The sequence below is a fragment of the Typopeltis vanoorti genome, chromosome 16, assembly GCF_054136105.1.
Source record: "Typopeltis vanoorti isolate ZY-2024b chromosome 16, IOZ_Tvanoo_1.0, whole genome shotgun sequence".
NCBI classification, from domain to species: domain Eukaryota; kingdom Metazoa; phylum Arthropoda; class Arachnida; order Uropygi; family Thelyphonidae; genus Typopeltis; species Typopeltis vanoorti.
In genome coordinates this window covers 63,961,851-63,983,693 of record NC_143564.1, presented here as the reverse complement: position 1 = coordinate 63,983,693, position 21,843 = coordinate 63,961,851, and positions in this window count along the sequence as shown.

Sequence of the window (21,843 nt, the reverse complement as noted above, 5' to 3'; positions counted from 1 at the left end):
TAGCGTGACGTGCCACTCACAGAGTGGCACGTCAGGCGATAAGATCAAATCGAATTTTATCGTCAGGCGATAAAAAGGTATTAAATGGGTCGCATTTATCAGAAGGGACTGCTACAGTAATCTGTAAGCGACTGTTAATCTTTACTCTGAAAGTGGTATGAAGATGAATTTTGGAGTGTTAGTCAATGAAGCTATGATGAGTCTATTATTAAAGGAATAAATCATTTCAAGTAGATAAACTCATGATATATCCTGATGAAAAGTTATTTGAAAGGGAGGAACAATATACGTACCCAATAAATAAAGAAAAGAAAATAATAATAATAATTATTATTATTATTATTATTATTATTATTCATGAAAGACGTAAAACCTATCCAACAAGCAGCAAATGACTTTAACCAATACTTTGCAGACTCCATCCAAGAATTGCACAGAAATATTCCCCAATCACAAAACGTGACCATCCACTTGGACCACAATCAAAACAGACATTATGGTTCCCAATCATAAAAGAAGCAGAACTTCTCTCTGCAATACATCAAATCAAACCAAACAAAGGCCCAGGAATTGATGGTATAAGACCTAAAGATATAAAGCAACATGCAACGTCAAAGTCCTATCCTACTAAAATTAATAAATAAAATATTTAAAACAGGACAGATACCAAGTATGCTAAAGACCGCCATAATCACACCCATATACAAACATGAAAAAAGAAATTTAATGAGCAATTACAGACCTATAGCAATATTACTAATTATCAATCAAATTATGGAGCGGATCATACTGAAGAAACTCAGAGCATACACAGAGACTTTTCATATTATCCCCAATACACAATATGGTTTTCAGAAAAATAAGGGAACAATCTCTCTTGGAAAACTTTACAGACGTAATTAATACCGCCTTAGACAAAAACAAAATTGCCATGGTTGTCTTTATTGATCGAACCAAAGCATTCGATACGCTTACACATCAAACCTTGTTAGAAAAGCTGAGGCATGTTGGAATAGACGGGCCTCTTCACAGGTGGTTTACAAACTACCTTCAAAATAGAAAGCATATCACACGTATCGGGTTAAACCAAAGCAGAGAGTTACCAGTAACCTGTGGATTACCACAGGGAGCTGTACTCTCCCCAACTCTATTCAACATTTACACGCACGATATTAATCAGCTACCACTCAAAGGTAAGATATTGCAATACGCAGATGATACAGTAATAATATCCATCCATAATAACGCAAGCATAGCCCAAACAAATATGCACCATGACATAAATCTGATCATAGACTGGCTCACGAAAAACTCCATACACCTGAACTCAGAAAAGACAAAATTAATGCTATTCAGAAATCTACTGACTCGACCAGTTGTTAACAAATATATAACCATCCAACATCCACTTTCCAACATAAAAAACACACAGAAAAGCAAAACCACTACAATCACTCAGGTTGAAACAATACGATACCTTGGAATTTACTTCGATGCAGATATGAACTGGAATAGCCACATAAACCATCTATACAGCAAACTCCGAACAATAAGTGGCAAACTCTACAGGTTAAAATACATAGTTCCCATACGCCTAAAAACACTAATATACAAAGTACTATGCCAAAATATACTAAAATACGCTATAACAACGTATGCTTTCTATGCACCCTACAAATTAAATAGATTAATGTCGCTACAGTACAAAATGATAAAACTGATCTTTTGGGAACAAAGAGAAAATAACTACCTTATATACACTGCAATGTCAGAACACAAAATACTGACAGCAAAACATTTATGTCACTATGCAGCTTTGCTAAAACATTATTCGATGCCAACTACAGGACAGTCAGAAATACGTACCGTATAACAAGACCTTAGACAACTAATTATATCACATATAAATACAATAATCACTGCGGAAAGGCCACCCGAAACTTCTACATCCCAGACATGATAAACAAATTACCTTTTAAATACAGAAACCTTACAAACTACAATAGCCTGAAAAGAGCTCTAAGGACATACTATGAACAAGAAACACGCATCCAAAATACCATACAAACTTAATGAAACACAATATATTCGTTCAGGCTTCCAGTTCAGCGACGCATCAATACATTCCAAGTTATTGTGTGTGTGTGTGTGTGTGTGTGTGTGTGTGTGTGTGTGTGTGTGTGTGTGTGTGTGTGTGTGTGTGTGTGTGTGTGTGTGTGTGTGTGTGTGTGTGTGTGTGTGTGTGTGTGTGTGTGTGTGTGTGTGTGTGTGTGTGTGTGTGTGTGTGTGTGTGTGTGTGTGTGTGTGTGTGTGTGTGTGTGTGTGTGTGTGTGTGTGTGTGTGTGTGTGTGTGTGTGTGTGTGTGTGTGTGTGTGTGTGTGCGCGCGCGAATTTCTCAATCATAGATTTCCTAGCTTCCCAACACAGCAAAAAAATCAATAAATAATAATCAACTGGTGTCATCCTCAGATAAGCTTACATGTAAGCTTCGAGGATGAAAGCAGAGAAATTAATTCTCATCCAAGATGTATCATATGTAACCAAATGCATATAATGTACGTATCACATGTGAAGCAACGTATGTAATGTATGTATTATATGTAAACAAATGTATGTAATGTAATTATCATATGTAAACAAATGTAAAAAAAAAATTATTATATAGAGTAATTGAATCCATTATTATTATATATATATAGAGAGAGAGAGAGAGAGTGTAAAAATGCAAAACATCTGTAATAATCATCATTGTTAATATAATAATATACGTTGTAAACTATTCTTCTTCTTATTATTATTATTTAAAAAACATTATGTACGTGCGAGTATCTGTTATGCACAATTGTGTTCGTGTAATGTATGTAATTTATCTGAGAAATAATAAAATGTTTAAAAATAATAATAATAAAAATTATTATTATTATTATGGACATTTCCATAATAATCTCATCGCTGGAGGCTCATGCCAATCACTTATCGATAATTATATCGATAAGTATCGTAATACATATTCTATACCACCTCACCTCAGACAATCTATTCAACTCACTTCACTCTTCAAGTTACAAAATCTAGTCACCATGCCCTTTTTAACCACACCCTTAAGCAATTGTCAGGGATAATCCATTCGTTTCATGTATTATTGAAATTTTTCTTCGTCATCAGTCCTGTAAAATTCCATTAGTGACCATATATTTCTATCCTATTCCTTCCTTTCCTCATATCAACCAATTTTTTTTCTAATCGTAAACTTCGACTTGTCAATTTATCATAAACCTGTTACCACCAATCTCTTCTAGATCCTTTTCACCATTTCCTGGTCCCCAACAAATCCAGGCGTCCACATCTGAGCGTAGTCCAGATGTGAGAACATCAAAGCTTTAGAAAGAGCAATAATTTCTTCGCCTTTGCTTGTTATTGCATTCAGTAAGAACCAGGTGGTCATATGAGTTATTTTGGCCAATTAAATGGGAACTTTTTAAGAATCAATTGGCAAAGTTTTAGAAGTCATTCAGAAGACTGACGAAGAAAGAAATAATTCTTCTGTGATAAGGCGTTATCTTCCCCTCCCCCTTCTTTATCATGTGAGGACATCGCCAATAACATATGAAACAAACAAAATGAAAAAAAAAATATTTTTTGGTTGTTTAGTAATAATTTACTGCGTTTTATATTAACAGCTCTATTCAATTCAGAGATAAAAGTATTCAAAACTTTGTCCTAATTTTGAAAAGCTTAATAATTTATTGCTACACTTCAATAAAAGTATAAACGATTGGTCCTCCAAGCTCATTAATGCCTAGTAGTATTTGAATATTGCTTTTATTTCTAAACTTCCAAAAAAAAAAAAAATAACGGGGAAACATCAAAGACACATATGAAAGGTTGCAAAACTGTAGACTTTATTATTTATTATTATAATTTATTATAATAATCTTTATTATTATTGTTGTGGGTTGGCCAATAGTTTATATTCCAGAATAATAGAAACCGAATGGTATTTTCTCAAGCAATAATCAGAAATTGTTGAAGAAAATCATTCAGAACTAAAGATATGTCGAAACCACATTTTGTAGGTTGGAGGGTGAATACACTCCGTAACGAGGCCATCGTATGGTGTAGAAAGGTAAACTCCCAAAAACAATGTTGGCCACTCCTTGCGAATTCGGCGACTGTGAGTATACTGAACATCTGATGTTTTAATTGAATTTCAAATATATTAATAGAAAACAAAATACTTTCAAATATATTAGCATATTTTCGCAGTTAAGCTCTCATCTCTGTAAGAGGTGACAACTCCAGTAGGAACATTCACATCTTTGGTATTTTTTTTATGAGGAAATATAATCACAGAAGGTAGGAGGCGACCTTTAGCAATAACAACAAACATGACACTTTTTTCGTAAATCAGAAGTTTTAGCATTATACTCTTATGAGAATATTTCCCATCCGGAGCATGTACGTAGAAAATATTGACATCATTTAGCGGGTGAGAAACAGCCTTATACAACAGCTGTCATTCACAACAGATGAATGGTATCTGGGAGAAGTTTTTTTTGTGTATACTCGATGTGTATGCGCACACAAACATATACCTGCAAATGTTCCATAAAATATTTAAGTATAGAAAATATACGTGTTCTTCAAGTGAATTGTGTTATTCAGTTCTATCAACTGAATAACAAAATAGAGAAACCTTGCTGATTAAAGCATTCAGCCCAAATATTGATCAGTTTTAATATAAAAATTATGAATTGATTTACGTTAAAATTGTATATTAAATTAAGAAAATTAAATTAAGAAAATTAGCTAAAAAGAAAACAAATGCATTATAATTAATTATTCGCGAATAGTTATTCATTATTAGACATTATACGCCATGTCTGAATCAATTAGACATCTAAAACCCAATTTGGGAAGCTCAGGCTTGTCGAAAACACACACACACACACACACACACACACACACACACACACACACACACACACACACACACACACACACACACACACACACACACACACACACACACACACACAATAAACAGAACAATTCCTATTACCTCCTAATTATTGATACGACTTTGCCATTCACTGGATCTTCAGTTCAAATTCCAAAATGATGGATTTTAGTAAGTCTGAAGATTATGAAATTATGAAAATTTATGGAGACTGTTCAAAAATTATAAAATATCTTCTAGATGGGTCTAATTCTTCGTTCTTGGACAAAAGTCTGCATATCTATTGGAAATCCGAAGTAACTTAAATATTTAATCTTGAGATCAGGATTACCAGCTCATTCTTTGATTTGCTTGCCGTAATAGTACATTATAGATAACAAAAGATCATCCGCTTTAATCTATGGGAAGAATTCAAAAACAAAGTACAGCTTTTTTTTTTCCTTCACCATAAGACTGCACTGAATGAGTTTTTTTCAAACACTTTTTGATTTCAATGTTTATCTTTTAAAACTTTCATTAATAATGATTTTATATTTGATAAGTACGTAGCCTACACTTTAATATACAATATACCATTACATATACAGCGCTAGATGTGTGTGTGTGTGTGTGTGTGTGTGTGTGTGTGTGTGTGTGTGTGTGTGTGTGTGTGTGTGTGTGTGTGTGCTTAATTCCTTTGTTTTTCTGCATGAACTCATATTTTTGATTATCCGACCTTTCACTGATCCATTCATCGCATATAAAATGTAAATATACTGAATATTTAAATTTTATATGCCCTGAAAGGCGTATTAGTTAAGTAGCTGAGAGAATAGTAAAACTGTTAAACATAAAAATTATTTGCCACGAATATTAAGAATTTAAAATATGAAGTAGCAAGTAAAATCTTTGTGAATCTCTGAAGCAAGGAATACTCTAAAAACTAATGAAATCAGGTTAATACACATCTGTTTTTCCGACTATTAGCCATGGTCGAAAATATAGGAATAGCAATTAACCTAGCATTACAAAGGAAAAAATAGCATATAATGGATCTACACATCTAAATCGGATACATATCAGTAATTAAGCTTTTTTTTAAATGGACAATAAAAATATTAACTGTAGAAAACCAAACACTCCAAGTAGTAATCCTTTAGACTTTTATTCATAGGAAACGTGGAAGGAAAAAAGTGCAAAATTATATCAAGTATAAAATTAATATAAAAATTTTAAAGAATATTATTTATGCAGTTTATCATGAATAATGAACATAAATATATATAAAAACAGTACAAGACGATACTTAAAAAATCGAATATACTCGAATAAAAACGGGAAGACAAAGTAAACGCATTATCATAGGACCATATGACAACCGATTGGATATTATTTTCTTTTAAAAAATTTAAATATTATACAAAGATTTAAACAGACAATATTTTTTCCCAAAAGTTCGTCAAAAAATTTAAATGAAAACAAACCATTAACGAAAAAAAAAGAGTTGATAAGAATTTTTTCCATATTATGCCGCTTAAACGTACTAAAAGTAAGTGAATAGGGAATCTCAATTTGATATATTCAATTGAAATTAATTTAATCAGTCCTACGTAAATATTATTCACTAAATTAAATTATTTAAAGCGATATATTAATCATTAAAGGAATAAACAGGAAGTCACCACAAGAGGTCTCTGCAACAATGTTATGTCAACTTGACATTTACTGTTGTCTATTATGTGCTTTATCTATGTTGTATGTATGGTATATGCCTATTCATCTGTGCACCAGAAGGATACCCAATTAAGAAAATTCTATCTTTATAACAGAGACAGACAGGAACAATGGCCCAAACATGAAGCAAGGTAAAGGTAGGCTGCTTAATTGATCTGATTAAATGGCTAACACATATTCATACTGCAGAAGACAGATGTAGTACCGCCCTCTACGAAATGTACAGTTTATGTTAAAATGATTTATATATACTAATCTTAATATTGCACTCACTGGTATCGAATTAGCTAAAATTAAGTTAAAATCAGTGAAGCTAAGGTGAACTAAAACGTGCTCCCTTTCTTAAAACTCCCATCGTTTAACACAGAGTTTAACGTAATATGCTTAATTATTTCATTCATTTGAATAAATGACTCAGAATGAATGTTTACTGGTAGTGTTGTATATTCTCCAAGAAAAATGTAGAAGAGTATTTAGTGCCATCTGAATATTATTCAGATGCACAATTTTTAGGTTATATCTACTGTATAAAAATGGCTGCATTTGCTCTTTCACTAAATGAAGCAAAATGAATCCCATCTAAACAGAAAATATACTCGTGGAGAGATACCATTTTAATAATTAATTTGCTAAATAATTATTTAGAAATAAATCATAAATACAGTGAAGTTGTCTCGAATAGATTTTAATGATATATACATTATTATTAGAACTAGAAGATTATAAAATTTCAAGTGTTAAAATGACGAACATGGTCTCTGATTACGGGGTATCGCCAAGAAGTATAGAAAAACTAGTAACCACCAAGTGGACTGAGTTTGTTTGGTTTTTTATCTTAATGGTTTTTAGTTTATCTTAAGCTTAAATTTTAAAAATTGTCTCATGCTCACAATTTACTTATCGATTTTCTTCACACTTCTTTGAAATCTAATTTTTTTTGGTATAGATTTTTCTCATCTCTTCTGTATTGGTTATTTATACATGTCTAAAACCATTTCTTTTGAAATTATTATTGCAATGTCGTATACATATAGGTGAGAAACTACTATATCGATATTGATATATCTAGGATAAAAGTTTTTTGATTTCGGTAAGATTTATTTTCTTCGCCAACAGTGTTCTTGTAATGCATAAATCGTGATCACATAGCAATATCCCAAAGAAATCACTAAATAAACGCAACGTTTTGTGTTTTTTTAATCATTCCACTAATTTATTTTTATTGCTCGCATCATTAAGAAATAATATCAAATTATGTAACATTAATTCTCGCCCTCGATATTGCTTAACATCGTGTCTTCTTGTCCATTCCAACATTGTAAAATATTATTAAAATAAAACTTATGAGATTAAGAACAGGCTTTCCAATTCAAAACTGAATAAATATCGAAAATAAATTATTTCATGATGCCGGTGTAGAAATGGTTCCCATAGAGCTATCGAATTATAACAGCCTCCAAGAGAAAGGCTGTTATAATTCGATGCTAGTCGCCTACTAGAAGAACTTCATCTAGATCTTTGGCACAGAAAACTAGGTTATTTTTCCCCACAACTCGGGGAAAATAGTAATATATAATTTATAGGTTAATACCACGAAATGGCGACAGTTGACTGCCGCACTCTATCCATGATGCCTTTATAATCATTGACAGTCTTGAAATCAGTCTCCGTGTGGTTAATGTAAAAATCAGCTGCCCAATGATCTTCCAAAACAGAACTAAATAAAGTCTAACCTCTTTGGGAAAAAAGAGCTAAAAAAGCTTTGCCTAACCTCTTTGGGAGGGGTAGCACCTTAGTATCGATGTCAGCCGCTGATCTCAGGATCAGGATATTGGGCTCTGGTCCTCACAGACACTCAACTCTCACTTATGGCTCCAAGAAGTTGGTAGTGCACACCGGCGGCCACACCCTGGTAAACTGGGGTGTGGGTGCTAGTGTGCACTACCAAAAGCTGGCGGGCTAAACTAAGTGAGGGTATCAACAAAATTCAATGCTGTAAATAGGAAATGTCAACCTTTATGTGCACGAAGTCTGGAATGGCCAAGATGGCAGAAGAATCGACATTGACTGATCAGTGGCATCAAGGGTATGACAGCAAGATGTGCGGCACGTCGAGGGCACGCTCCTGACATCTAAGGGAGTTGTGGCTAGCCGTCGTTGAAGAGATTGGAGCCTCACCACGTATTTATCTGTTGTCAACCATGAAACACACCATGTCACAATAAGAAGTTAGAGATGTGGTTGAGACCCCCTGCAACCATCAGCTCTTATAGCTACAGGGAAGAAGAGCTTGAAACCGGGAATTGTAAGACAAGAACTTCTAAAGTAGTGTATGAAGATGGATATCCCAAACCCTCCGGGGAGGATATTCTCAGTGTTCCTTGTCTGAAAACCAGGAGCAATCTCTTGAAAATAGTAATATGGAACGTCAGAACACTCTATGAGACGGGCAAATTAGACAACTTAATCCAGGAATTGTCAACGAAGAAAAAATTGTCCGCGCGGTTAGCCTAGTGGCTTTGCGCTTCGCAACCATATGCCTGGGGAAGGAGTGTCCTAGGTTCGATTCCCGTCCACGACGTGAGGAGCTTAAGGATCTTCCTCAGCCATAGCCAAGTTAGCCGGTCTTGGACGTGGGCAGCAGGGTTTTTTCCGCCAGTTTATCTGGGGTTTTTCATCCCGCAAGCAGGCAAACCGGCCCCGTGAACACACAGGTTACAGTCATAAATACTTACGGCAAGGAAGGCAACGGGAAACCACCTTGCTCATAATCATCTCTCCCTAGAATGGTAGCATATAGCTACCCTCCCCCGGCCGTATGGCAGATGGGAACCAGAAGAATCCAGGAATTAGAAATGATGAAAGCCGATATTGCAGGTATCAGTGAAGTGAGGTGAACAGATACAGGAATAATAATAACAAGAAAAAATCACACTATAATCTACTCCGGCAGTGACTTACACCTTCACGGAGTAGCGCTTGTCCTAAGTAATAGAATTGCAAAATCTCTACTTGGTTATTGTCCCATAAATGACAGAATCATAGCAGCCAAAATAACGGCACAACCATTCAACTTGTATATTATCCAAGAAAATGCACCAAGGGACTAAAGACCACCCAGATGAAGAGTTGGGACAATTTTATGAAGACATCCAAACTGCAATCTCTAGTGCTAAGTTATATGATATTATTATAATGATGGGCGACCTATCTGTTTAAACATCCTCCCAGAAGATTACATACATGGAAAAGCCCCGGGGACATCTATACAAACAAAATTGACTATATAACAATAAGCAAAAGATTTCGAAATGCAGTAACACAAACAAAAGCATATCCTGGAGCAGACATAGGATAGGACCACAACCCAGTGATTGCAAAAATCAAAACAAAACTTAAGATACTGAGCCAACCATTCATAAGAGAAACTTATAATTCAGACTCACTTAACAACCAAGAAGTTAAAGATTGCTTTATAAAAGAATTCACAAAATCCCTTTAAAAGTCCGACACCACAACTCATACAGAAAACAGAACACCAGTTGATGAAATTAACATGAACTGGCAGACATTCAAGAATAGCATCAACGAAGCAGCCAAAAATACACTCCCACAATTAAATGAAATGAAAAAAATGGATAAATGAAAAAATATTAAAGTTGATGGAACAAAGAAAAAAAGTTAAAGAACAAACCTGAATATAAAAGTATGAATAAAGAAATAAAAAAAGAACGCAGGAAAGTCAAAGAGGAATGGATTAAGAATAAATGGAGACATAGAAAACCTTGATAGAGAAATATACTAGAGATGATAGATGAAGAGGTACTAGAGATGGTAGACGTAAACAGGAGCCTGATAAAAGAAATTAAAAAGAGAAAAGTCAGCTATTTCTGGCATATTCTGAGACATAATTGCCTACAAAGGACACTTCTCGAAGGAACTGTTGAGCAAAAGAGAAGGAAAGGAAGAAAAAGACTGGAGTGGGTGAAAAATATAGAAGATTGGACCTATCTCTCATACGAGGAATGCAGCAGAGAGGCGCAGAATACGACATGGTGGAGACACATGGTAGTCAATCTCCTGGTAGGAGAAGACACCTGACAGGACAGGAACCTCTTTGGGAAAAAGGATTTTTTAAAACATTTTACTGAATTATTACACAGTCATCATTAAACAAGTATGATTAGAAAAGTAACACTAATCTATTAAAAATACTGAATAGTACGATAATAAAAAAACTTTGCATTTAAATTCATTTCCTTAGTAATGTGGCAGTTACATGCCAACGCATTTCCTTAACGAACTTGTTAAGATGAAGCCCATTAACGAAGGGTTGTGAGAAACTTCTTAGAAAAGATAATAGCTATAAAGTATGTAGTATATTAAAGAAATAAAAAGGATAACATTATATCTTTCACTTCTACGAACTAGTATATTTTCTTACTATTAAAAGAGTTCTTCCTGTAGTTAAACAGCTTTTGCTAAGTAGATTCTCCTTTTGATCAATCTCCTTATGTAATCCATAACCTGCAAAGCGCGATCCACAAAAGACATCGTGGATCAAATTTATTTTGGCATTGCAACTACAAAAGGACTGCGGTATAAATTGTAATGTTAGTGAAGAATAGCAGATGAGTGACAGCTAGCATTCATAAACTTAGTCCTCTATAGGATTATCTCATCCGGAATAGAAAATTCTCTTTCAGCAATGAATTCTGTAAAAACTGGAAAAGAAAAACTTGCCATTCACTCTCGGTAAACTCAGAGTGGAATGAGGTATTTTATAAGTTGGACTGCATATCGGTCTTGATAATGCTATATAAAAGTGCACTGAGATACCATTTGAATTGAATGGATTCTATAAAGCTGCCATCCTCATTCCCACTTCATAACTTCCGCAAATATCTTTCCTCTGGATTTTGCCACAAAACTTAATGTTGACATGTAAAGACTTCGCATGACTCTCCTTACAAATTTGGTTTTGTGTTACATACCTTCCATCCTTAATGTGCTTTTCTCGGACTAGTCTAGCTCTCAGCTATACACATCCTGAAATTCTCGGCTAACCAAAGGGAATTTATTTATGTAATGAATCAGTTATTTGTATCCATTTAAAGAATATCTCACGGTAATTTATGAATAATCTGGTGTAATTAAATGTCTCTGAAAATTATAAACATGATTCCGATTTGATATATCAGTTGGAATATGTATAACGGTTGCTATAATATACCTGAAGTAGTTTGAAAACACGTGGGTTCAACAAACCCTTCTAGAATGTAAGGAACGAATGTTTGAAATACCACTCAATTATCAGACAGGATATAAGCACCTCTTACCCTTAGTTACTATGACAATAATTGTATTCAATTTATAATCAGTTAAGACAATGTCCATGTTTTGCAAAACCCAACATTCAGTGAGATGGGAAATGTTCAACTGCGTATGAGTTAACCGATCTCAGATGGCGTGCCAACATTTTTTGTTCAGTAACCGTAAACATAAAATATTTTCGTGGTGTGATTATGTTGTTATGTTGGATGCAGAATGAAGGACTCAAAAAAATTTTATACATACATGATTAAGTCATTTTTTCCTGATTTTTTTTTTATAAATTTCTGAATTGCCGCTGTTTACTTTTTATACGGAGATGAAATAACAAATTAGAATTAAAACAAATAACAACACTAAAAAGACAAGAAATGTATTTATTATTTAATATCACAGAAATGCGTTATTCCTTATTTAGTGCCGTGTAAGGTCTGCGCCTAGAGAATTCTTTCTAAAGAAACATGAAGATAAAAATAAGAGCATATGTCAAATGTGAATTATTAAAAGGGCAAATAAGTACAAAAGATAATAATAGCAAAGCAACTAGAATGGATAGTTGTTTTGTGTTTCCAAAATACGCCATAAACGAAAAAAAAAAAAATCAACTGAAAATAAAGCATGCGGGCAAAACAAGTAGACACGGCAAAACGAAAATCAAAAACATACAACATTATTTACTAAGCCTTGTTTATCCGTATATAAAACTCCCTTTACGGCCTTATTGAATTGTATCTCACAAACAAGGATGAGTTATTTACCCGAGAGGCTGCAAAAGAAAAACAGGAAGTGGAGGAGGATGGTTGTAGCAAGTAAACCGCGTGTATACCGTGCGACATACGTGAATTATTGCACTCTCGTTGGTTAACTGCTAGTGCTGCAGCTCCTTCTTTCTTTTCTTTCTTTAGCAAAATTCTTTTATCAGTGATTCATGCTGCTCTCATTAACTTTGAATCTCCCTTTACTGTTCCTTTCACCAGAATGAATTTAGAAACAATAAACCTTTGAATAATTATTTTTATTGATACAGGATTCGCAATACATTCAGTGGCTTATACTGAATGTATTGCGAATACATTCAGTATAAGAGAGAGAGAGAGAGAGAGAGAGATTGAACTCGTTTGTAAAAACTGCAATTAAACCAATGAGTACAATGAGAGATCATGAATTGAGAATTGGAGACAACGGTGAATAAGTTTTTGAAGAAATTATGGAGGTTTACATCTTGTTAGTATATTACATATATGTTGGGAAAAAAAAAAAAAAAACAGGAGGAGAAAAACTTAAGATATGATCTGATCTCTTTAAACTACCACGTGATATTATGATCTTATTTCTGATCACTCTTAGTCCTCTGCTAGCAAATTAAAACAACTTGAGCAGAACGGTATCATCCACGAATTGACTTACCTTAAAAGCTAAACGATGCTAATACATTTGGATACGTTTGGATCGCCTTCCAGACTACATCTGCTAATCCTTCTAATTTACTGAGATTCTCTTTAATACACGTTACACTGGTTTCTGGTTAAAAAAATCAATCTCGGGTAGCTAAAAGGATTCTATGAATTCTTAAGGAGAACTGAAGATTATAATCTGTTTAATTAGTAATATCCTTCATGCGAATCATGGGGATGCTCCTAAAATATCTTGTAAAGGGATGCATGTGCAATGCGATTAAAACTAGCACGGGTTTCAATAAGGCTAATAAGCTAAAAGGTGATAGATATCTAAGATGCAATTATTATATCATGTGGTCTTACTCATTAAAACCTGATTATTTCTATGCTTGCAATGAAAACAAACTTCCTTATAAGTGAGATCTAAATCTTGGAGTATACAAAAAACAGTGGAATTTTATCCAAAAAAATACTAAAATTCTATAAGCCCAACGAAGGTACACAACGTATACGATTTTTAAATGATTCCGGTGTTAAAAGCAGTATCAAACTGAGTACGCGCGCGCGCGCGCGTGTGTGTGTGCCAGTACTGATAGTTAGTATGGAGAAAATTTTGAAATTGAAATCTTTCCAAAAATTAGCAAGCGTTCGGATTTTTAAGGATTTCTTAAACATTTTCTTCTGCACAGCGCAGAGAACAAACAAGCTGCGTCTTCTTTTATAGAAACTCCTCATTAATTTGCTATGCTGATCGTTTTGTCACACTTCCGCTTGCAAGAGTGAGTCAACTAATATGTCCGGGACGAAAAATTACCACCGGGAAGTTTTGTGTAAAATCAGATATGATGTTACCTGTCATACGCAGTTCTTTCATACCATTCAGTTAATGTACTTAGCTCTCATTTTGCACTGAAGACACTCGCTTCGAATGCCAAGTGCGTTCCAACAGAATCTTCCTAAGTTTGGTTTATAAGGAAAAACTTCGGGACGACTAACTGTTTTGTTTTCAGTAATAAATTTGGATAGGCTCTCTGCCTTGAAACCTTATGGCTGTTTGTGAATGAATGCCGTTAAGTCATTATTTTCAATGTGCGATGCAACTCCATCACCTTGCTTACTACAGTCTTGAAATAGCTTGAAGGGGAAAAAAAGTTGTTTCATCTATAGAGTAGAATTCTTACTCTATAGATTATACCAGGGGTGGGCAAGTTCTTCCATAATAAGAGCTGCATATAATTAATTTTTGAATGTTCAAGAGCCGCAGAAAATATTATTTTAAAATTGTATTTATAAATAAAAAATACAACTATATAGAAGAATATGTTTAATCTCTACTCGTCGATGGCTTTGATTGATTCTTCATTTATGCAGTTAATAGTTTAAAATCTGGCTGGTAGGGTGTCAAAGCTGTTCTAAGAAGCTCGCTGAGGTGGCTGTTATTGAGGATAGCACGATGTTTTGCCTTGACAAAACATCGTGCTATCCTCAATAGCAGCCACCAATAACATGCCATCAATAACACAAATTTCATTACAGAGAAGAGAGATTCACAGCAGTAAGTTGTCCCAAAAACAGAGAGTAGGCGGAAGTCAATTTTTTGAATATTGGGATTTTGCTTCTGGTATTTGTTTCCAAAAGTCAGTTACAGGAGAGCTTTTATTTACTAGCTTCCTACCCACATCTTCCTGCATCTCAATAAACTCTATCTCTATTGAAGCAACATCCGCCGTAAAAGGTGCAACAACAGGATATCCTTCGTTGATGACATCAATCAATCACAAAAGGATTCACAAGAAATTCAAAACATGGCTTTAACTTTTTTTTAGTTTCTCAAACCTATTCTCAAAATCATTATAAAGTGTTTCTAAGTTTCTTTCATATTGTTTCAGTTTTCGTATTTCCGTTTTATAGTCTTCTTTTATTTTAAACAAGGGTTTTATAACTTTCACTAAAACCAATCTTAATTATTTATTAATCAGAAAAGTACTTATCTACACTAAAATTCATTAGTTATGTTCCGTTACCACCACAAGCGCGTAACTTGTATGTACTTCATGAAGAGTGATGACGTAGAGTCCAGGCACCAGAGGCGGTGGGTAATGCAGCGATCATAGTAGTCACTTTTGGAACTAATTTTGGCGGGAGCGACACAGGCCATAAAATGTCGAAACACTTTTTACCAACCAAATACGATAATAAAATCCACATTAACAATCCTTTTGACGGGTACCATTTAAAAACTAATCTACAAAATGTAAAGTTTCAAAATATATGTTTTTTACTTATCTTTAAAGCATTTATGAAATAAAATACTGTATTCTAATATTGGTACATACTATACTACTATAGATTATTAATATAAAAGTTTAGAAACAATGGCAATGAAAACCAATATTGTCTCGCGAGCCGCCGTTTGCCCATCCCTGTTCTATACCTATAAATGGTATTCTAATGTGCTATAAGTTTAGGACTTCTATGGGTGAAATAATCTAAAAATGACTGAACGAACTGTATCCTCTTGATATAAATATGATCAATATCCAATGCGAAATGCTCAGTGGTTTGCTTTGGATAATAAAATACATAAAGTGAAATTTGGAGCGTAAAATAAAACAGAATTAAATTGTTTGTGGAACTTTTAGAGTCTACCAAGCAAAACTAGTTTTAGAACGTTCCTTTAAACAATGAGCGAAATATTCTCACGGAATTCAAACACGGCAGTTCCTATCAACCGGCAATGCTAGAACTGCAATCTTTTTGTAACGTCACGAGACTGGGGCACGAAGAGAGAGAGAAGCGCGGATTTGTATCGCCAAATTTCATTTAGTAGTTTATATTTAATCTCCTAAGTGTATTTTATAGTTCTAATTTTTATTTTTATTTAAAACTGTTCACAACTTAAGCAAGGCCGGCTCAGATTTCGGTTTTTCGGGCCTAGCAGGGTCCGCGATCAGAGGGGCCTCACACTTTCGAATTTCTAAAAAAATTTGATAATAGAATTTTTGATGTTTCAGAGATGTATTGATATGAAAAATATTTTAGTATATAACTATAATTATTTAATATTTGTAAATTATGTTTAATAAAATTATATGATTTTTCCATAAAAAAAAATTATATTTTGCAAATATTTTGGGATCCCCCTAATAACTTTTCTCGAGGCTCCGCAAAACCTCCAGCCGGCCCTGATCTTAAGTGAATTCTATAAGGAGAAAATAATATGGATTAGAAGCGCAAATTAAAACTTTCGGGATGTTAAAATGAATTTCAGACCCATATTTGTATTAGTTTAATCATACGATGATTATTCATTGTCTGATCAAACACAAAGTTTGTCATTTTATGCTTAAACTGAATAAAATAATTCAAGAATGGGTGGTCACCTCACTATTTTACTAAAACGTGCTTATATATTCATTCATTATATAAATAACAAGAAATAGAGACGATTCGTTTTTTTTTTTTTTCATTTTCAGTATACGAATATCTCCTCAATTGAATGAACGTTTTTGTGTGAGACTTTTGCTTTCTTTCTATTTTGCCTTCCAGCAACCTTTCGAAGAAGTGTAATGCTCGGTTACCATTTTAATGCATCTTCTTAAATTCAATAGTTTGTCCAACTGTTCATCGGTTAAACTTTTTCATGATCTTCCAAGTATTTTTTTTTTATATTTAATGATCAAAATTCGATTTATTTTATTCACAGAAAGTTCTCGGAAAAAACTGAAATGCTGGTTACGAACTCTGAATTAAAGACATTAGAGAAACAACATAAGAGAAATGCTTTATTATTATTATTATTATTTCACTTATCTGTTGTGCATAGTGCACCGATCGAAAATTATTTCTGTATATTACATTTCTTTAACCTCTGCTACTTTTAGTAAAACATGTTAAGCCTTTAAATGCAAGATCCAAGTTTATCGTAATGCATATAATTAATTACAAACATAGCGATCGCTATTCGGAAAGAATTTCGAAATTCCGATACTTACATGAGCAAAACTAATTTCAAATAGTTCTTACATTTGATGTAATGGACGTTAAATAATTCTGAAATAAAATAAAGATACATGGAATGCTTCACTCCTTTAAATGCAGTTTAAAAAAATAAGCTATTTACCATTCATATTTTTCACTGGTGCACGGGTGTTAAACATGCGCATTAGATAGCTACTAAATTAGTGGCTATTTTGTGTAATTTCTAATTTTCTTATTATTCCTATTTCATCATCAATATATCTTTATAAGTAAACTTTATATATATAATATGAAAATTGCAGATACAGGATATCAGATAATCATCTTATGTTTTTTGCGAATTTTGCTTTTATCTTTGAAATGCCAGTTTAATTAAAAAAAAAAAAACTGAAATATACAATCCAAGCATGGTATTAATATGAGTAATTTTTTAATCAAAAATAATAGTAAATAGAATTAAACGTTGGAATCTTTTAAGAAAACTCATTAATGAATCCAGATTTTTTTTTCAACATGTTTTCTTCGCATACACCTTCTCAGATATGGACGATATGGAATCATCACTTTATAACTCAAAATGAGCTCCCCCCCCCTTTGCTCAACTACGAGTGAATGGATTGCAAGGTGTAAAATTTAAACGTCATCGATTTAACAATTCGTAAGAAATTGCTTATTAATTGAAAGACGAAATACGCCTTAATTTAAATGAAATGAAAATACACAAAAAGTTCAATATGACATTTTATTTTTTGCGTAGTTTTTAACATTCTTATTTCGGAAAAACATATACTTTAACAAAACTTCTTAAACGAATAAATAAACGAACAATGATTAATTAGAAACAGAACAATTCGGCGAAATCCTATTTTCTTTTATCTAAAGTCTTCCTGCTTTTATGACTAGCGAAACAATTAAATGTTGTATAAACGGTTAATATCAAAATATATAAAACACATGCATAAGTGTAAAACTTGAGCAAGTTGTTCAAATTTCAAATACATAATTCGTACTACCAAATTTATTTTGTACATTTTTATTTTAATTGGACAGCAACTGCTACTCACGTTAAAGGCATTGTTGTCGATGGTCCTACATCCACAATTAAAGTTCCACAGTCTTTCCCGGGAAGGTCTGTTTGTGAATTCACAACCTATATTCTCCCTACACTGTTGTCTGCGGCTTTTAACAGCTATAGGTCCTTACACTCCAAAACTTCGACAAATGACACAAGGTCTCAGTCGATTGTAGAAAAGTAGCGATAACGCTGTCAGGAACCGCATCTTCGTGGCACGTGCAAAGCTGTTCCTCCCGAAGCGACCCCTATACAGGTATTTAGCTTCGGTATGGGTCGATATGGAAACGATTTCTGAATCTCGTTGACGTTCGCCCACGATGAGATCCACACCTGTGTCGGTAGGTGGCGTACTTAAAATGTGTCGCCTGGCAACTGCAAGAAAACAGACGATAAGGGAGAAAGAGAGTCAAGTTTATGTTTTTCGAGAACGAAGTTTGAACAGCAGGATACTAAGAACATCTCGTCTCTGAGAAACACATTAAATTTTTTTTTTTTCGTTTGTTATAGTTCGGGAGTTAAAGGGACCACTTTGAGGTGTGGAACTACACTTCATCGTAAGCCAAGAAAAATAAAAGCATATTTCCAAATAACAATTTCAAGTCTCGGATAATCGTATAAAGTTCAAACAATTCAGTACGTTGAGGTCACAATGTTTTAATTATTTGCATTGGCATTTTTCTACTTTTCCCCCCCAGAGCAAGCTGGTTCTAGTGCAAGGACTTTCGCTCTGTTTTCGACAAATATATATATATATATATATATATATATATATATATATAATCTATTATTGGAACATTTCATTAAAATTTTTCATTTGATTAATATTTGATTCAACTTCCAAATAGTTCTCGCTTAATCATAAATAGTCAAAAATCGCTCCTTTTCAACGCATATAAAAAACCAGCTTGTTAACTTATCGCAACACAGTTTCTCATTAGTTATGTGTTGGCATCTTTAAATAAACCTTTCAATAAACATGTCTGTTTGGGATTAATCAATCAGTTCAAACGTTATTCTTGTAATTCCCATTCTCTCACTCTCCCTAGAGCGTACAATTTTACGTCTTATAAGGATTTATGTGACGAAATATTCTTTGTTAATAAAGCAAACACACAAAGTTTTGCCTTTCGAATTCTTACGTTCATTTCTCTCTTTTAACTTCACTCTCACAATATCAAATTTCAAAATGTTTTCATGATTTATGAATTGGATTCTCTTCCCATCACGAAGTTTTAATTATTTTATTATATTTATGACATTTAAGTACCATCATTTTGTTTGGGTTTAAGCCAATAAGGTCAATAAAGTGCAATTCAGTCTGCTAAATCCAAAACTGTACAGGGTGTACAAGATACTATGATAGTATTCGGTATGCCCCTTGAGGAACCATTCAAGAATTTAGTGAGAATGATGATTTTTAAGGCTTTAAATATATTTGAAGTTTTCAAAAAACGACATGGTAAGATGTGGGTGTCTTCTAATATGTAAAATACAAGATATCTCTAAAAACTGGGTTCATTTTTACTGATATAATTTTAGATTTATCATATACTATACCTTTAAATCCGCTATTTCACGACTGGGCCTTCTCAAGTGCGGCCTTATTTAAGGACGACATCTCTGATCTGATATTTGGCATTCCGACAAAGATCATGGTGTTTTGTGCAAAGTAGTTTATTTAGTTGTTTGAGTGAGAATATTTATAGATTTCAAGACACTGCATTCTCTCTTCTTATTTTCAAAATTTTCTACACCATTTCACACCAGTGCCTTGAGGTGGCGTTTTTAAATGAGTTTTCCTTGAAAACTCATTTAAATTTCCCTCTTTATCTGCATTCTGTGTGTGTGTGTGTGTGTGTGTGTGTGTGTGTGTGTGTGTGTGTGTGTGTGTGTGTGTGTGTGTGTGTGTGTAAGGTTACCTAAGGTTACCTAGTGTGTGTATATATATATATATATATATATATATATATATATATACTAGGTAACCTTAGGCTCGTGTACAAATTAAGTCTTCTCTTCAGTTTATAGCATATTTCCACTGTTGTAATGCATATTATTAATTCCACCACAGCAGGTGCGCCCTGCTGTGGTGCAATTATTCGGATTAAATAATCGGAAGATTAAATAAGTTTATGCATCGCAACACCGCCTTGTCATGGCTGCTTGTATGCTTTTCTCTAGACGTAAATGGCTGCTGCTAGTGGATTTGATAGACATTCCGAACTGATGTCGCCCCTTACGGTGCAGTTCAACCCAAATCAGTATCATCTACAAAACAGGTAGTAACTGCTTGTTTTCTTGCTTCTGCTGAATGTGCTCCAGAAATCTGACCTCTTCAGGAGCTGTTAAGTGTTTCTAGTGGAGTCACATGTTGTAGCACATCAGTTTCACTTTGCCTCAATCCACAGGACATTTGTATTTTCATTTCCAATTAGTGTCACTGGATTCGGTATTCTACAAATATACCAATTTTATATGAAAGGAGCTATTTTAGACGTAATAATAATAATAAATATAATAATAATAATAATAATAACACAGAAATCTTTACCGCTTTTTATAGACTTTTAAGTAAGCATTTGACTCAACAAGCAGAAATAAACTGCTTGAAATTTTAGAACAAAAAAATAAATAAATAATAAAATAAAATAAAATTTCACCATATTTGTTTAACATATGTCTGGAAGAACTAGTAAAAGAGTCTATTTCAGAAGACATAACTACGAATAGACGAAATTTACATCATATAAAATATGCAGATGATACAATATTATTTACAAATAATATAAGAAAAACTTAAACTACGCGATTTAAAACTTACATAAAAATAGTAAAGACAATGCAGATAAATTTTAGTAAAAACCAAAACAATGCTACTGGTGTTCTTTATATATATAAAGTGAACCACAGAAATATATCTCTAAGATTTATATTAAATAATATTTTTAATTATTCATATGGGATAACAAATTTGGAACAGAATTTATTCTAGTTCTATTAAATTCTCAAATTATTATAAGTGCTGCCGTTGCGAACGGTTATAGTGTAATGTCTCATCTATTTCAATTTCCTTGTTCAAAAGATACTTCCATTACTTAATAAAATACATTGCACAGCATACGCAATATGAATGAACTGCAGTTGCATGAAGTTATGGTTAAAGAAACCATAACTTCACGTAAGAGATGTGAAGCTAATATTTTTACTATTAATTGCATATCTTACTCGGCTAATTTGTCTATTTTGTGGGATGAAATTACTACACGTAGTAGCAAGTCCCGAATTTCCAGGACTTGAATCTTCTTTTGAAAAGCTCGTTAGAAAAAAAGTAATTAATAAAATAAAGAGCCAAAATGTTTCAGTTAGGAGATGCAAAATTGCATATT